Source organism: Callorhinus ursinus, unplaced genomic scaffold (assembly GCF_003265705.2).
Source record: "Callorhinus ursinus isolate GAN/ISIS: 27379988/994484 unplaced genomic scaffold, GSC_fseal_2.0 scaffold25, whole genome shotgun sequence".
NCBI lineage: Eukaryota > Metazoa > Chordata > Mammalia > Carnivora > Otariidae > Callorhinus > Callorhinus ursinus.
The window spans coordinates 18672087-18688188 of record NW_027397087.1 but is presented as its reverse complement, the minus strand read 5'-3'; the positions used below and the strand labels follow the sequence as shown (position 1 = coordinate 18688188).

At 41.6% G+C, this 16102-nt stretch overlaps 1 long non-coding RNA gene across 1 annotated transcript; it reads left to right on the top strand.

Annotated features, from left to right (window-relative positions):
- Nucleotides 1-3152: 3152 nt before the first annotated feature.
- On the top strand, nucleotides 3153-12885 carry LOC112833379 (uncharacterized). The gene is made up of 2 exons (XR_003210614.2): nucleotides 3153-3247; nucleotides 11313-12885. It is a non-coding gene; the product is annotated as an uncharacterized lncRNA (long non-coding RNA).
- The last annotated feature ends 3217 nt before the right edge of the window (nucleotides 12886-16102 follow it).

Sequence of the window (16102 nt, the reverse complement as noted above, 5' to 3'; positions counted from 1 at the left end):
AAAGATCACGTGTAGGTGTGCCTAGTCAATTACCCACATCATCAGCCAGACCTATGAATGAAGATGTCTCCATCGGATTCCAGCCTTCAACCGTTGAATCACTCCACCCTTCTTCCCAGCAGCAAATTTAGAATCACAGAGTAGAAACAACCTGCCCCCTCTCTGCCCGGTCAGAATTTCACGAACACAGAATCCATGAGCATGATAAAATGGTTATTTTATGTCCTTAAATTTCAGGGTGGTTTGTTAGGCAGTCATAGTAACTAAAGAACCACCAAAAGGGGTGCCTGGGTGGCTCAGTTGGTTGGGCGGCTGCCTTCGGCTCAGGTCATGATCCTGGAGTTCCAGGATCGAGTCCCGCATCGGGCTCCCTGCTCAGCAGGGAGTCTGCTTCTCCCTCTGACCTTCCTCCCTCTCATGCTCTCTCTCTACCATTCTCTCTCTCTCAATAAATAAATAAAAATCTTAAAAAAAAAGAACCACCAAAGGGTAAAATGTGTTCCTGCTGAGGAAATTTTAAAGAATGTGTCAAAAAAGTTTTATTTTGGGCCGCCTGGGTGGCTCAGTCGTGGGGCGTATGCCTTCGGCTCAGGTCATGATCCCGGGGTCCTGGGATCGAGCCCCGCATCGGGCTCCCCGCTCCGCGGGAAGCCTGCTTCTCCCTCTCCCACTCCCCCTGCTTGTGTTCCCTCTCTCGCTGTGTCTCTCTCTGTCAAATAAATACAATCTTAAAAAAAAAAAAAGTTTTATTTCATGAATCTTTAGAATTTGAGATTTATCATCCTTGCCTCTTGGACCTCTTTGTATTAGAGATGTTTGGATTTGGTACCCAAATCACCAGCATTTTAGTATTTGAATTTTGCCAAATCATAATTTATTTGTTTAACCAAAATGTCCAGGGATGTTAGAATCCTAAAACTGTCAGCATGGGCAACCCAATGTCTGGAAGCAGGGCTCATGAAATCAAATGCCTTCAGGGGCCTAATAGGTAAAAGAAATGAGCCAAGTAGTGACTTGGCCCGGGGAAAACAGGAGGGTTCCAACCAAATTGCTGTGGTGTAATTTGTGATTTCTACAGGAAAGAGACCTGGTCCCAACTTCCCTTCTGAAACTTTTGAGGAAGCCCTATTGGCCTATTGCAATCCTTGCCTTATGCCAGATCTCTTTTACAAGCTCTAAAGGACACTTAGAGCCCTGGGACATCACCAGAATCTGAATTCTTTTGATGTGGAAACATGGATTCAAAGGTCATTCTCAAATTAAACTCACTGAGCCTGATAAATATGCTAGTGCCACAGGGCAGTCTTGATTAGACTCCTCAGCAAAAAAATTAGTCTGAGAACTAGAAATGGGTCATTAGCTCCATGGGATCCCATCAAGTTTCTAGGAACAAATCCTTTTATCAATTTATAAACAAGGCTTGGATTCCTGAGAATTCTGGGCTCTGTGACTGACAGTTTATCTCCCCCACCAACACTTCTGAAATGTACATTCATAGCAAACTGTGAAAAAACAATTTATTTATTTTTTTTAAGATGCACTTTCATTCAATTGATTATTATTTTAATGATTGTGTTCCCTTCTAGACTGGAAGCCTCCTTGGGGGAAGCTTTGCCTGTCTTATTTGTCCTATCTCCTGCATTCAGCACAGTGCCTGGCACACATCAGCTACACAATAATACTTGGTCAATGAATGAACTGTATCCCATTCATTTAATCCATGCACATACAGTAAACACCTATTATGTGTCAGGTATTAATTTTGGACGTGGGGATAATGTTATGAGCAATACAGGCCCAACTCTGCCTTGGGGCAATTACAGTTCAGTGAGGGGAGGGGACTGGAGAAATACCCAAGTAAACAAATAAACTCAATAATTTCAGGTAGGGCGCCTGGGTGGCTCAGTCGGTTAAGCGACTGCCTTCGGCTCAGGTCATGATCCTGGAGTCCCGGGATCGAGTCCCGCATCGGGCTCCCTGCTCGGCGGGGAGTCTGCTTCTCCCTCTGACCCTCTTCCCTCTCGTGCTGTCTCCCATTCTCTCTCTCTCAAATAAATAAATAAAATCTTTAAAAAAAAAATTTCAGGTAGTGCTAATAGCTATGAAGAAAATAAAACAGTGGTGATTGAGGGTAAAGTCAGGGCTATCCCTTAGGAAGACTTTATTTATTTATTTATTTATTTATTTATTTATTTATTTATTTGAGAGAGAGAATGAGCAGTGGGGAGGGGCAGGGGATGAGAGAGAGAGAAGCAGACTCCCCGCTGAGCAGGAAGCTCAATGTGGGGCTCTATCCCAGGACCTGGAGATCATGACCTGAGCTGAAGACAGACACCCAATGGACTGAGCCACCCTGGCACCCCCCCTTAGAAAGACTCTTATCAGTAAGCTGACTCATGGATGAGGGGGAGCCAGATATTTATGTAAGGGAAGAGCAGTAATAGTGGGATTAGTGTTCCACTAGCAGATATAACCAGTGCAAAAGTCCTGGGGCAGAACTTGCTTGGCTTATTTAAAGGATATGACACATTGAGAACACGGTGTAGCTGGACCATAGTGGAAGAAGGCGACATGGTAAGGGATAAAGTTGAGATGCTGGCAGGAGCCGAGCTGGGAAGGCCTTGGAAGCCACGACAGAGAGGGATTCCAGGGGGTGCAGAGCAGCAAGCTGTAACAAGAGCGAAAGGAGCCTGTCCCTAGACCTAAAAGAACATGTAAATACACCGACATCAGGAACAGGAACCTCACTAGCCACAGCTGCAATCTTACAGGTGCTACTCTCAGCCCAGGACTCTGAACTTGAAGACACCTGACCTCACTGTAGCCTTTCTTTGGGATCAGCTACCAGCAGTATAGCACACCAGGGACTGGTGGGCCACTCACTAGATATCACCCTGATTCAACATCATTATCATTATCATTATCACAATAAAACACAGCCCCAGCTGCTTTAAGATACGCTGAATGAATCAGACTGCAGTATCAGGAACGCGGCCTTAACAACAAAACTATTTGGGGTTGGCCAGGCTGTGACAGTCCCAGGGTCCCCTCCTCCAGCAAGCCAGGCCCCAGGCCTCCCCCTTTAAGGACTTCCCTCTGGGCTACTCCTCCCACAGACTCCGCCCTCTGCCTATTTACACCAGAAGCAGCAACCCAGGCAGGCCTCACTGCTGTCTCCAGACCCAAACCCTCGTTTTATCTTCCGTGGCAGAGTATGCTTCTGGCCCCGGTGGAATGGACTTGGTAGGTATGTGTCTGGAGGAAACGGGGAGTGGAAGGGGGATGAGGGTGTATGGAGGCACGTGGTGGGGTGAAGAGGTTGAAGAGATTAATCAGGACGAAGGGCTCAAATACCTTTGTAATGGATGAGGTAAGAGAGTTCTCTGGAATATTCAAGGGAGATAATGCAGAAATCAGGTGCAACCTTGGGAGAGGTGAACCAGGCCTGTATACATTGTTATGTTAAAAGATCAATGTGAAAAATAATCTATAACTTGTCATTCTGTAACCAATAGCTTGATGCTTTAAGAGAGATGGCAGAATTTGAGCTTTGGGGCAAAGTTCTGCAGATACGTGAAATATGTTATGTAAACTTTTCAATTCAGTAGTAACCACTTTACTATGTAAAGTCCAATGATTTTGCAATGATAGATGACCAGCAAGAGCCATGCAGGTTAATAAATACTGGAAAAGGAGCTCTAAGAGAGTTACCATGCCAGATGTGAAATTTCAAAATAATCAGTCACAGGGGTTGGGAGCTCAAAGGGAATTTAGACATCCTCTAATCTAGAGGAAACAAAACTGACCCACTTGCCTAGACATGTTTTGTATCATGAAGGCCAATAGACAGGACATGCTATCTCCACTGACCCAGTCCTCACCACTCCCTAACACTCACCTGCCATCAGCCAGCTCCTTGGAATTGTGTTACATGGTTGGGCCCCAGAGAAGTTGAGGTTGTAACCACTGGTGAATTAAAAAACCTTATTTTGCCAGGGAGAAAGGGAGACAACTCCTCTATGATATGTTAATAAAAAAAAAGTTACCTCTCTGCAAACAATTGGATAATACTGGGGTGAGTGACCTAAGGTTTAAAGTGAAAGGCTCAAACAGAATTTGCTTAGACCACTGGAATAGAAAAAAACATAGCATTTTAAATTGATGCTACATTCTTTCTTTCCTAAAAGAGTTTGACAGAAACTGTCTCTTCAATCCCAACAATTCTGTGGGGTAGATTTTACAAATATAACTATTCCCATTTTACAGATTGAAAAACGGAGGCAATTTTGACGCCCACACCTTGATTCAGAAAAATCCTCTGAGCCCTGAGCTCTGTTATGTAATTAGTATGATAATCTAACATCACACATCCTGCATTGCAAATAGGCGTGTCCTGCTGGTTAAAACAAGATCCCCTCAAATGCTTTGGTTCACCAGGAATCTGAGGTTTACCTTTCTAGCAAATGATAAAGGTCATCAAGAACCTCTCCCTTCCGCTTTCTTCCCTGTCTTTACATCCCAGGAATGTCTTCCATCCCAGGAAGTCCTTCTCCTCCCTTCTCCCCACCCCTTTTCTGTTGAGGAAGAGGGTCTTGGAATTCCCTCTCCTGTCAGTGAAAGGTGAAGGTTTGGGAAGGAGTAGAGTCATAGTCCCCCAAGCTGCGGAAAGCAGGATTGACCTCAGCTTCACTCAGAGGGATTAGTCTACCCTTCATTTGTTCTTTTTTTTTTTTTTAAGATTTTATTTATCTGAGAGAGAGAGCGCGCGCACGGGGAGCGGAAGGCAGAGGGAAAAAGCAGGCTCCCCACTTAGCAGGGAGCCTGATGCGGGACTTGATCCCAGGATCCTGGGACTATGACCTGTGCTGAAGGCAGATGCTTAACCGACTGAGCCACCCAGGCATCCTGTTGTTTGTTCATTTTTCATTTGTCCTATTTACAATTCTTCTAATTTGATAGCCACTAAGATTTTCCCAGGGTAACTCCACTCCTTTCTCGAAGTCCCAGAAAACATCTTTAGGCCTCCTGTGTTTCCACCTTCTGGTGACAAGATTTCTGTGGCACAGAGATCATGTGGATTTGGGACTAAGATTTTCCTGGCTATCCTAAACTGAACTGCTCTCAGGGGCTCACAGACGAAAGGCAAATGAATATAACAATGCCATTTTGTGTCTTTAATGAGCACTTCTTACAAACATTCTGTTACTAAACTTTTATTTACTGAAACACTGTAGGAATAATAGTACAGAGAACTTCTGTATACCCTGTACCCAGATTCACCCGTTTTTCAACATTTGCCACATTTGCTTTATCATTCTCCCTCACACCCCTCCCCACTATTTTATTTTTTTCTGGATCATTTGAGAGTAGATAGCAAGTATCATGTTTTCAGTGTATATTTGCTAAGAACAAGGATATTCTTTTACATAACCACACTATAACTAACAAATTCCAGAAATTTAATCTTGCTAATTTAATCTGCAGTCTGATTCTCATTTTGTCAGTCGTCCAAATAATATTCTACTCTCCCTAAAAAATTGTATCCTGTCTCTTTAGTCTTCTTTAATCTGGAATAGTTCCTTACTCTTTGTCTTTCATGACTTTGACGTTTTTGAAGAATGTAGAGGATTTATTTTATATGTTCTTCAATTGGTTCATTTGGTGTTTCCTCATAATTAGATTCAGATTATGCAGCTCTGGCTGGATTATTACATTGGTGATTTTGTGTTCTTTCCAGGCTATCACATCTGGAGTCATGGTATTTGTCTGCATCTACTAGGTGGTAATTGTAACCACCCAGTCATTGTTTATTTCTTCTCTGTATATTTATTACTTGTACACTTGAAATCAGTAAAAAGTCTTTGGAAAGACAATGAGTTTGTACAAATAACCTGCTCCTCATCAAGCTTTCTCTCCCAAATTTAGCATGCATTCTTGTCCATCTAAGATTGTTCAAACGGGGGCGCCTGGGTGGCTCAGTCGTTAAGCGTCTGCCTTCAGCTCAGGTCGTGATCCCGGGGTCCTGGGACTGAGCCCCGCATCAGGCTCCCTGCTTGGTGGGAAGCCTGCTTCTCCCTCTCCCACTCGCCCTGCTTGTGTTCCCTCTCTTGCTGTCTCTCTCTCTCTGTCAAATAAATACATAAATAAATCTTAAAAAAAAAAAAAATATATATATATATATATATATAAGATTGTTCAAACCAGTCTTTTCCATGTTGGCTGCAAAATGGTCGTTTTCTAATTTTACTACCACTGCTTCCCTTCTTCCCTTCTAGGCCATTTTATGTGTATTTACAGCTTTAGTGCTACAATTCACATACCATATAATTACTCTTTCAAAATGTACAATTCAGTGGGTTTTTTCTCTTTTTATTATGGTAAAATACACATAATGTGAAGTTTGCCATCTTAGCCATTTTTAAGTATACAGCTAAGTGGTATTAGATATATTCACACTGCAACCATCACCATCATCCATTTTTTACAACTCTTTCATCTTGTAAAACTGAGACTCTAAACCCATTAAACAATAACACTTTATCTCCCTTCCCCCCCGGGGCAGCCAGTCCCTGGCAACCCCCACTATACTCTCTGTCTCTGTGGTGATGACAACTCTAAATACCTCAGTGGAATCATACAGTATTTGTCTTTTTGTGACTGGCTTCTTTCATTCAGCATGATGTCCTCAAGGTTCATCCATGTTGTAGTATATTGCAGAATTTCCTTCCTTTTTAAGGCAAAATAATATTCCATTGTATGGATACACCACATTCTGTTTATTCATCTATTGAATCACACTTGGGTTGCTTGCACATGTCAGCTATTATGAATAGAGCTAAGAACATGTGTGTACAAATATCTCTCCAAGACCCTGCTTTCAATTCCTTTGACCATATACCCTGATGTGGAATTGCTGGATCCTACGGTAGCTCTATTTTTAATGTTTTGAGGAGCTCTACACTGTTCTGCACAGCAGCTTTGCTGTTTTACGTTCCCACCAAGAGGGCACAAGGGTTGCAGTTTCTCCACATCCTCACCAACACTTCCTGTTTTCTCTTTTTTTGATAGTAGCCATCCTAATGGGTGTGAAATGGGTTTTGATGTGCATTTTCCTAATGATTAGTGATGCTGAGCATCTTTTCATGTGCTTATTGGCCATGTGTGTATCTTTGGAGAAATGTCCATTCATGTTCTTTGCCCATTTTTGAATTGGGTTGTTTGGTTTCTTCTTGTTGAAATTTAGGAGTTCTCTCTATATTTTGGATATTAATCTCTTATGACATATATGATTTGCAAATATTTTCTCCCATTCTGTGGGTTATCTTTTTACTGTGTGAAATAGTGTCTTTTGTTGCACAAAATATCTTTATTTTCATGAAGCCCAATTTATTTTTTTCTTTTGCTACCTGTGCCTCTAATGTCCTGATATCGTGAAGTTTTGTCTGTTTTTTTCCTAAGAGTTTTATGACACAGAGTCTTACATTTAGGTCCTTGATCCATTTTGTGTTAATTTTCCTATGTGATGTTAGGTAAAGATGGTAAGTACTGCCCCGTTGGATGAAGCATGGGTAGCAAAATCTAGCAAGTCCTGAATCTAGGGCTGATTGGTAGATGAGTGTCCACTGTGCCATTCTATTTTCATGTATGGTTTGTTGTTCCTGTTTTTTTTCTGTTCCACCCTACTATGCTCCCCGATCCCAGCCCTGTCAACTCTGGGTCATCGACTGTCTGGGGACAGGTCTGTCAGGGAGGTTCTGTTTACTGGGTGGTTAATCCCATGAAGAAGGGACCTGGACTGTCCTGGTCACTACCGTGTCCTCAGCATCACCCAGCATGTTGTGACAAATGGATGATGAACCAGTGAATGAGCACATGCACTGTGTAGAGAAATCATCACATCAGTTTAAAAGAAAATACTAAAGATTGTATATCAGGTTTCTACTATGGACCAGGCTTGCACTAACTGCATTGTTATTATTAATAATTGTGATTAGCAGTAGTAACCACACCAAATAAAAAACGAATCCCAACAAGCCATGAGGTTGCTTGCTTTCCTTCAAACGCTCCACCTCTCCAGTCATGCCCCCCCATCCCTCCTCACCGCTACTCCTATTCCTTCTGTCTCTCCTGCATCTCCGGTTCCTCGTCCATTACTACCCCCTCTCCTCAAGGAAATAGAGTACTCAAGACAATGCACTAACGAGATCTAACAGAAACACACAGAACATTCTACCCCAAAACAATGGAAGACACATTCTCCTCAAGTGCACACAGGACGTTTTCCAGGACAGACTACATAATAGACCACAACGTAAGTCTCAACAGATTGAAAAATTTAGATATCCTACATCATCAGAGAGGATATCCTATCTCAGAAGTTAGAAATAAATAACAAAAGGAAAACTGTCTAAATATTCACATGATAATGGACACTTGGGTTTTTACGGTTTGGAACTAGTGCAGTTAAAGTTGCTATGAACATTTGCGTATAAGCCCTTGTAGAGACATTTTTGTTTCTGTTGGGTAAACACCTGGAAGAAAAATGGCTTGTGAGTGAAATTGAGTCTCTTTTCAATGCTATTTTTGTATATATTGTGATTGTCCATTCATGTCTCTTGCCTATTTTTTTTTTACAAGGTTTTGGTCTTTTATTTTGCAAAATGATGAATATTAGACATTTCTTTTTTTTTTAAGATTTTTATTTATTTATTTGAGAGAGAGAGAATGAGAGATAGAGAGCACGAGAGGGAAGAGGGTCAGAGGGAGAAGCAGACTCCCTGCTGAGCAGGGAGCCCGATGCGGGACTTGATCCCAGGACTCCAGGATCATGACCCGAGCCGAAGGCAGTCGCTTAACCAACTGAGCCACCCAGGCGCCCCTAGACATTTCTTTTATATATGTTACAAATATTCTCTTCTGACTTGTCATTTGTATATTTTTTAAGGTATTTTTCTGTAAAATTTAAAATGTTTATTAGTCAAATGTATTTGCCTTTTCTTTAATTGCATCTTGAAACACAATTTTGAAATACAGTTAGAAATCTTTTTCCTAGGGGCGCCTGGGTGGCTCAGATGGTTAAGTGTCTGCCTTCGGCTCAGGTCATGATCCCATGATTGAGTCCCACATCGGGCTCCTGGCTCAGCAGGAAGCCTGCTTCTCCTTCTCCCTCTGCCTCTCTCCCTGCTCATGCTCTCGCTCTCTGTATCTCTGTGTCTCAAATGAATAAATAAAATCTTTAAAAAAAAAAAGAAATCTTTTTCCTATAACCATGTTAGAAATTTACCCATGTTTTCTTCTAGTATTACTATAGCTTGACTTTTTTTTTTTAAGATTTTATTTATTTATTTGATAGAGAGAGACACAGCGAGAGAAGGAACACAAGCAGGGGGAGTGGGAGAGGGAGAAGCAGGCTTCCCGCCGAGCAGGGAGCCCGATGTGGGGCTCGATCCCAGGACCCCGGGATCATGACCTGAGCCGAAGGTAGACGCTTAACGACTGAGCCACCCAGGCGCCCCGACGTTTTTGCATTTCAATTCCTGATCCATTTAAAACTTTATTCTTGTGTGTTATGTGAAGAAAGGACCTAATTTATCTTTTTCTAAATGGCTATCCAGTTGTATTGCGATACCATTTTTTTTAATCTCGTGATTTGAAAAATCACCTTTATCATAGACTCTATTTCTCTACGTACTTGGGACTATTCTGGATTTTCCATTTCATTGGTCACTCTAATTCCTCTTCCAGTGGCACATGGTTTTAAGAATAGAGGCTTTTTGTGTATTTTACTTATCTAATAGGACTAGTCCCTTCCCCCACCACAGATCTTCCTCTTCAGACCGTCTAGCTATTGTTGTCTGTTTATTTCCCTGCATGAATTCTGGTAGTAACTTGTCTAGCTCTGGCGGGGGAAGCTTGTTAGTAATTTTACTGGGATTACGTTAAATTTATAAGTTAACTTAGGAAGAACTGATACCGTGATGACAATTAGACATTCTAACTACAAGCAAGGAAAATCTCTCCTTTTGTTAAAGTTTTCTTTTGTTAAAGAAATACATATTTGAGGTAAGTATATTAAAAAACTGAACCAGAGATGACTTCCATGAGACAGGTTAAAAAAAAAAAAAGGGCAAAAAGTTTGTCTTGCTTTCTTTCTGCTAAAGGAAAGAAGCAATTCTTTTTTTTTTTTTTAAAGAGTTTATTTATTTATTTGAGAGAGAGCACGAGAGGGAAGAGGGTCAGAGGGAGAAGCAGACTCCCTGCCGAGCAGGGAGCCCGATGTGGGTCTCGATCCCGGGACTCCAGGATCATGACCCGAGCCGAAGGCAGTCGCTTAACCGACTGAGCCACCCAGGCTCCCGAAGCAATTCTTTAAAACAAGAATATTATCAATTATTTTTGTGTTCAGGACTTGTAAGCATCTTGGTCTATAGCACTCCAGTCAGCTAGATAGCACTTCTTTGCATGTGCTCTGGGTAAATATGAAGGGTAGTTGCTACTGGGTATAAATAATAAGCCTAATCACTCCAAGACTTTTTTGTTTGTTTGTTTGTTTTTGAAGAGGTCCTGGATCCCTTTGAGAATCTAAAAGCTATAGATTCCCTTTCTTCCAAAATACATGAACTTACATTTTTCATATGAAGCCAAGTCTTGAATGCTAGTTTTGAATCTCCACACTGTGGATTATGTATTATAGGCTTACAAACCTCCAGCTGCATAGGCAATATCCAAGTTTGGGCACTTTACACACTGACTTTAATACATATTATTCATGCTTCCCTATTTCTTCTGAGGGATTTTTAGTTTAACATAATTTGGTCCTTTTTTTAAAATTTTTTATTTTGATAAATTTTTTTAAAGATTTTATTTATTTGAGAGAGAGAGAGAGAGAGCGCGAGAGAGAGCACGAGCAGGGAGGAGGGGCAGAGGGAGAGGGAGAAGCAGACTCCCTGACAAGCAGGGAGCCCGTGTGGGACTCGATGCCAGGACCCTGGGATCCTGAGCTGAAGGCAGATCCTTAACCAACTGAGCCACCCAGGTGCCCCATAATTTGATTCTGAGCACGTTTTAATTTGGCATGCATACCCCCTCCAAGAAGATCCTAGTGGTGTACCTATGAAAGTTGGAGAAAAGACAATAGGTATCTACCTTCTTCCCTTGGTAGTTAATCTAATTTCATGCTAAAGATCTGAACTTTAGATTCTGAAGGATTTCTATGTTGAGAATAAAGTACTTGATGCCAAACCCATACATATCCTGAACATTACAGAAGAGGGAGCTGTGTTTGGGGAAGCCCCATGTTTAATGTCTTTCAGGTTTGCAGAACTGACAATTCAAGGATACAAAGACAAGAAGGAAAATGACAGAATTGCTGCTGACATCGCTAGTATCCTTCAGATTCTCATAAACACAAAATTCAAATGCCACAGTAGGGGACAAGAGTAAGACACTCCTGGAATTCTGGGCCAGCTGACCCTGTGAAGGCTAACCTGGGGACGTTTCCACTCGCTATCACATTCTGAGGACTTGTACAGGACGCCTGCTGGGGAGATAAGGCTGTTTACTGCCAGTTTGGATTTTATTCTGAGACAAAGGGAAGCACTTCAGTGGAATGACCTGGTGGGAGCTGCTTTATGGGTAGACCATTCTGGCTGCTGGAGAGTGGAATCAGCGTGGAGTATCTAAAGCAAGAAGACGAATTGGGAGACTGTATCAGAGCAACACTGAGGGCCTTGCAAGGCAGTGGCAGGTGGAGGTGGGGATTTAGGGATTGCATTGGGAGGACGCATCTGGGATGACGAGGTACACTCACAGGGATGTGGGACCGGCAGGTGTTGGAGATGGCACCCTGGGAGTCCCTTTCTCCTTTGCCAAATGATCTCTCTCAAAGATATTTTTCCACATCCTGCAGAAAGGAATAAAATGTTCATCCCAAGTGTTGCCAGTGTGAAGACACATGCAAAAAAGAGGAGAGAACATAGGAAATAGACATGACAGAGGTGTTAGCGAGTGCTCAGGTGGTAATCATATTGCAACATATAAGTATATCAAATCAACATGTTGCACACCTTAAACTTACATGGTGTTACAATATCTGAATAAAAATAGACTTTAAAAAAAATGTACTGATGGTTAGGCCAACATTATGACTGTTCACTGATTCCCGAAGGACTCATTGGCTTAACTCAAGTGCTCATTGTTCCAAGACTGGACATGCTTGTGCTAACATGGGGTATAGTGTTTGTGCAGTGTGCTTTTACTTTCAAAATATTTTAATTTTAATTCTCCCTTTTACTCCTCCACAATAACTTTATTCTTTCCACCGGGTCAACTGTTTTGGACCATATTAAAACCATTTTCTAAATGGTTGTGCCATGGTTTGAGTTTCCCAAAATACTACCTCTTCTGCAGATCCGACCAAGTTTCTTTATTATACTTAGTAATACTACATAAAGTGCATAAAATGCACTAATCTTAAGTATATAGTTTGAATTTTTATGTATATGTATGTATGGATAACCGCCATTGAGATAAAACTAGATAAAACTATAGGATTATTTTCCTATACCCCATGAGATTCTCTTAATGTGCTTCTCCTTCTAGTCCCTGAAGCATTAATTGCTATTTTGATTTTCATAAACATCTTTATTTTTACTTGCTCTTAAACCTTATATAAATGGAATATATATTACAACTTTTTTGTGTCGGGCTTTCATGCAACATAATACCTGACATTTCTCCATCTTGTTGCTGGAGCCAATTATTTTTTTTAATTGATGGGTAGTATTCCATTATATAAATGTGTCACAGTTTATTTGTTGATAAACATGTGGGTTGTTTCATCTTGTGGATATTATGAATAAAACTGCTATGAATGTAATGTACAAACGGTACAATATTTGCATTCATTTCTGTTAGAGATAAAAAATAGAGTTGCTATATCATAAGCAAATGCATATTTAACCCTAGTAAAAAACTAACAAATGATTTTCCAAAGAGATTATGTCATTTTGCGTCCCCCCCCATCAGCAATATAGGGGATCTACATCCTTAAAAACATTTGATATTGGGACGCCTGTGTGGCTCAGTCAGTCAAGCATCTGCCTTCCACTCAGGTCATGATCCCAGAGACCCCACATCAGGCTCCCCGCTCAGTGGGGAGTCTGCTTCTCCCTCTGACCCTCCCCCCTCTTGTGCTTTCTCTCTCTCAAATAAATAAATAAAATCTTAAAAAAAAAAAAAACCAAAAACACTTGATATTTTCAGTCTTCTAAATCTTAGTTTTTCTTGGGTGAGAATAATAGTCTCCTGTTGTGATCCTAATTTGCATTTCCCTGATGAGTCTCATAAGGCCCTGTTGAAGTTTGTCTCCTATGTTTATTGTCCATGTTGATATCCTCCTTTTCCAAGTTGCTGTTCGAGTCATTTGCCCAATTTTTTACTGGATTGGTTGTCCTTTTTTCTTCTTTTTTTTTTAGATTTTATTTATTTATTTGACAGAGAGCACAAGTAGGGGGAGCGGCAGAGGGAGAAGTGGGTTCCCCATTGAGCAGGGAGCCTGACGCAGGGCTCCATCCCAACACCCCAGGATCATGACCTGAGCTGAAGGCAGATGCTTAACCGACTGAATCACCCAGGTGCCCTAGTTGTCTTTTTCTTATTGATTTGTAGGAGTCATTTTTAAATGGTGGTTCTGAATCCTTTGTCAGATATATGTATTACAAATATCTTCTAGTCTGTGACTTGCAAGCAAATTTATCTATAAGCAAATATTTCATGTTCTTAACCTAAAGATTAGAAGACTGAGGGAAAAATTATTTTTTTTAAATTTTTTTTAAAAGATTTTTATTTATTCATTCGAGACACAGAGATACAGAGAGAGAGAGAGAGAGAGAGCACGAGCAGGGGGAGAGGCAGAGGGAGAAGCAGGCTCCCTGCTGAGCCAGGAGCCGGATGTGGGGCTCGATCCCAGGACCCCGGGATCACGACCTGAGCCAAAGGCAGACGCCTAACGACTGAGCCACCCAGGCGCCCCTGAGGGAAAAATTCTTGAGGCTTATTTCATCATGTTCTTATAAATTAAAGAAGTAACTCATAATCTCAGATCAATTCTCTTAAAAAGTATTTAGTTCAATTCAACTAGCCGTTTATGAAGCATCTGTTAAAGCCTCCTAGAGATTCCAAGGTAATTAAGATGGTCTCCTTCCATGAGGTGTTACTGTTGAGCAAGAAAGGCAAGCAAGTCAACCAAGAGTGCCATGGGATGTGAAAAGACATGTATGATGTGCAGTGGAAGTGTGAATGAAGGGAAAACTAATATGGCCTGAGAGGAGGCAATACTGGAAAAGGGTGAGTTTTGAAGATGGGGCAGGAGTTTTCCATGGTTGGGTAGGCCTTGCAGGAAAAGGGAATAAGGGCACCTTGCTGGCTCAGTCAGTAGAGCATGTGAGCCTTGATCTCAGGGTTGTGAGTTCAAGCCCCATGTTGGGCATGGAGCCTACTTAAAAAAAAAAAGGAAAAGGGGACATAAGGAGCAAATGCCCAGAGAAGTGAAAGGGCCAAGTGCCAGAAGGAGCAGGGGTCCGGATGGTCAGAATGCAGACTGTGGGAGAGGACGAAGGACTTGTCCGATAGCAGGAAAAGTTAGCTGAGTGAGGGTGTGTGGAGAAGTTTGTAGCACTGTTAGAGTTTGAGACTTTATCCTGTGTGCTGGCAAGCCACCTGAGGATTTTGAAAGTGTGGAAGTAGTAAGATCAGGTCTAAATAGATTAGATATAATTAGAACCACAGTTTTAATCTTTTCTGGCCTTGAACCCCTTTGGAAGTCTATAAATAAAAAAAAAACCTACGGGGCGCCTGGGTGGCTCATTCGTTGAGCGTCTGCCTTCGGCTCAGGTCATGGTCTCAGGGTCCTGGGATCGAGCCCCGCATCGGGCTCCCTGCTCGGCGGGAATTGTGCTTCTCCCTCTCCCCCTCCCCCTGCTTGTGTTCCCTCTCTCGCTGTGTCTCTCTGTCAAATAAATAAATAAAATCTTTAAAGAAAAAAACCTATAAATTCCTAAAAATAATCATTTTAAATGTATAAATTAAAATACATAGGAATTAAAAGGAATCCAATCATGTTGAAATACAAATATTTCTTAATTATGACATTTGTTTTATTAGCATATTTTTTAAAAGATCTAGTGGTAGATCTAATAATTACCATAATTTCAAAGTAATGATTGTAGATGATGAGATACATGTTTCTACTGTAATGTGACAGGAAAATATCTAATTTCTATTGATGACCGTTATGGGTTCTCCTAATACTATGATTTGTTTCTTACATTCATAATCAGGAAATGCTAAATTTCAGTTAGGTGTTAGTGAAAATAGAAATGTGCTTTTCTCAGTGTCACAGACCCAGTGAAGTCTATGTATGCATCCCAGACTAAGATTCCCTGTGACTAGAAGGATACCCTGGCTTGATGGACTAAAAGAAGGGATAAGCCAAAGGCAGCCCTGTTACGACACCATTTCAGTGACCCAGATAAGCCCGAATGGAAACTGTGGTAACAGGTGGAGGGCAATGTCTGGTATTTGGAAATAGAATCCAGGTGCACATGTTAGGAGCAGGTAGGGAGACGATTTGGGAAGTGGGAAAGGGGAATGCCTAGGAGGAACTCCCTCAGGTTTCCAGCTTGGGTAAGAGACATGATGGCATTCCAAGCTATACTAGCTCTTAGCTGGATTGTCGTAATAGCCTACTAACTAGATAGTAGGGTCTGTTCTTGCCTCACTAAGGTCTAATTTCAACAGAGCAGTCAGTGAACTTTTTAAAGATAAATGAGATTACATGATAACTCTGCTCAAAGCCATGCAATGGTCAAAGTCCTTCCAATAGTCCTTAAGGCTCCATGTGACCTGGCCCTCCATCCTCTCTCTCCCCATTGCTTACTACCCTCACCCCTCCTAAGCCCCTGCCTCCCCTATCTACTAGGTTACAGCCAGGTGCTCTGCTCAAGCATACAAGGGAATGTTCCTGCCTTGGGCCTCTGCACTGACTCTTCCCTTAGTCTGAAACGGTCTTTTCCTTTTCTTTTTTCTTTTCTTTTCCTCTTCC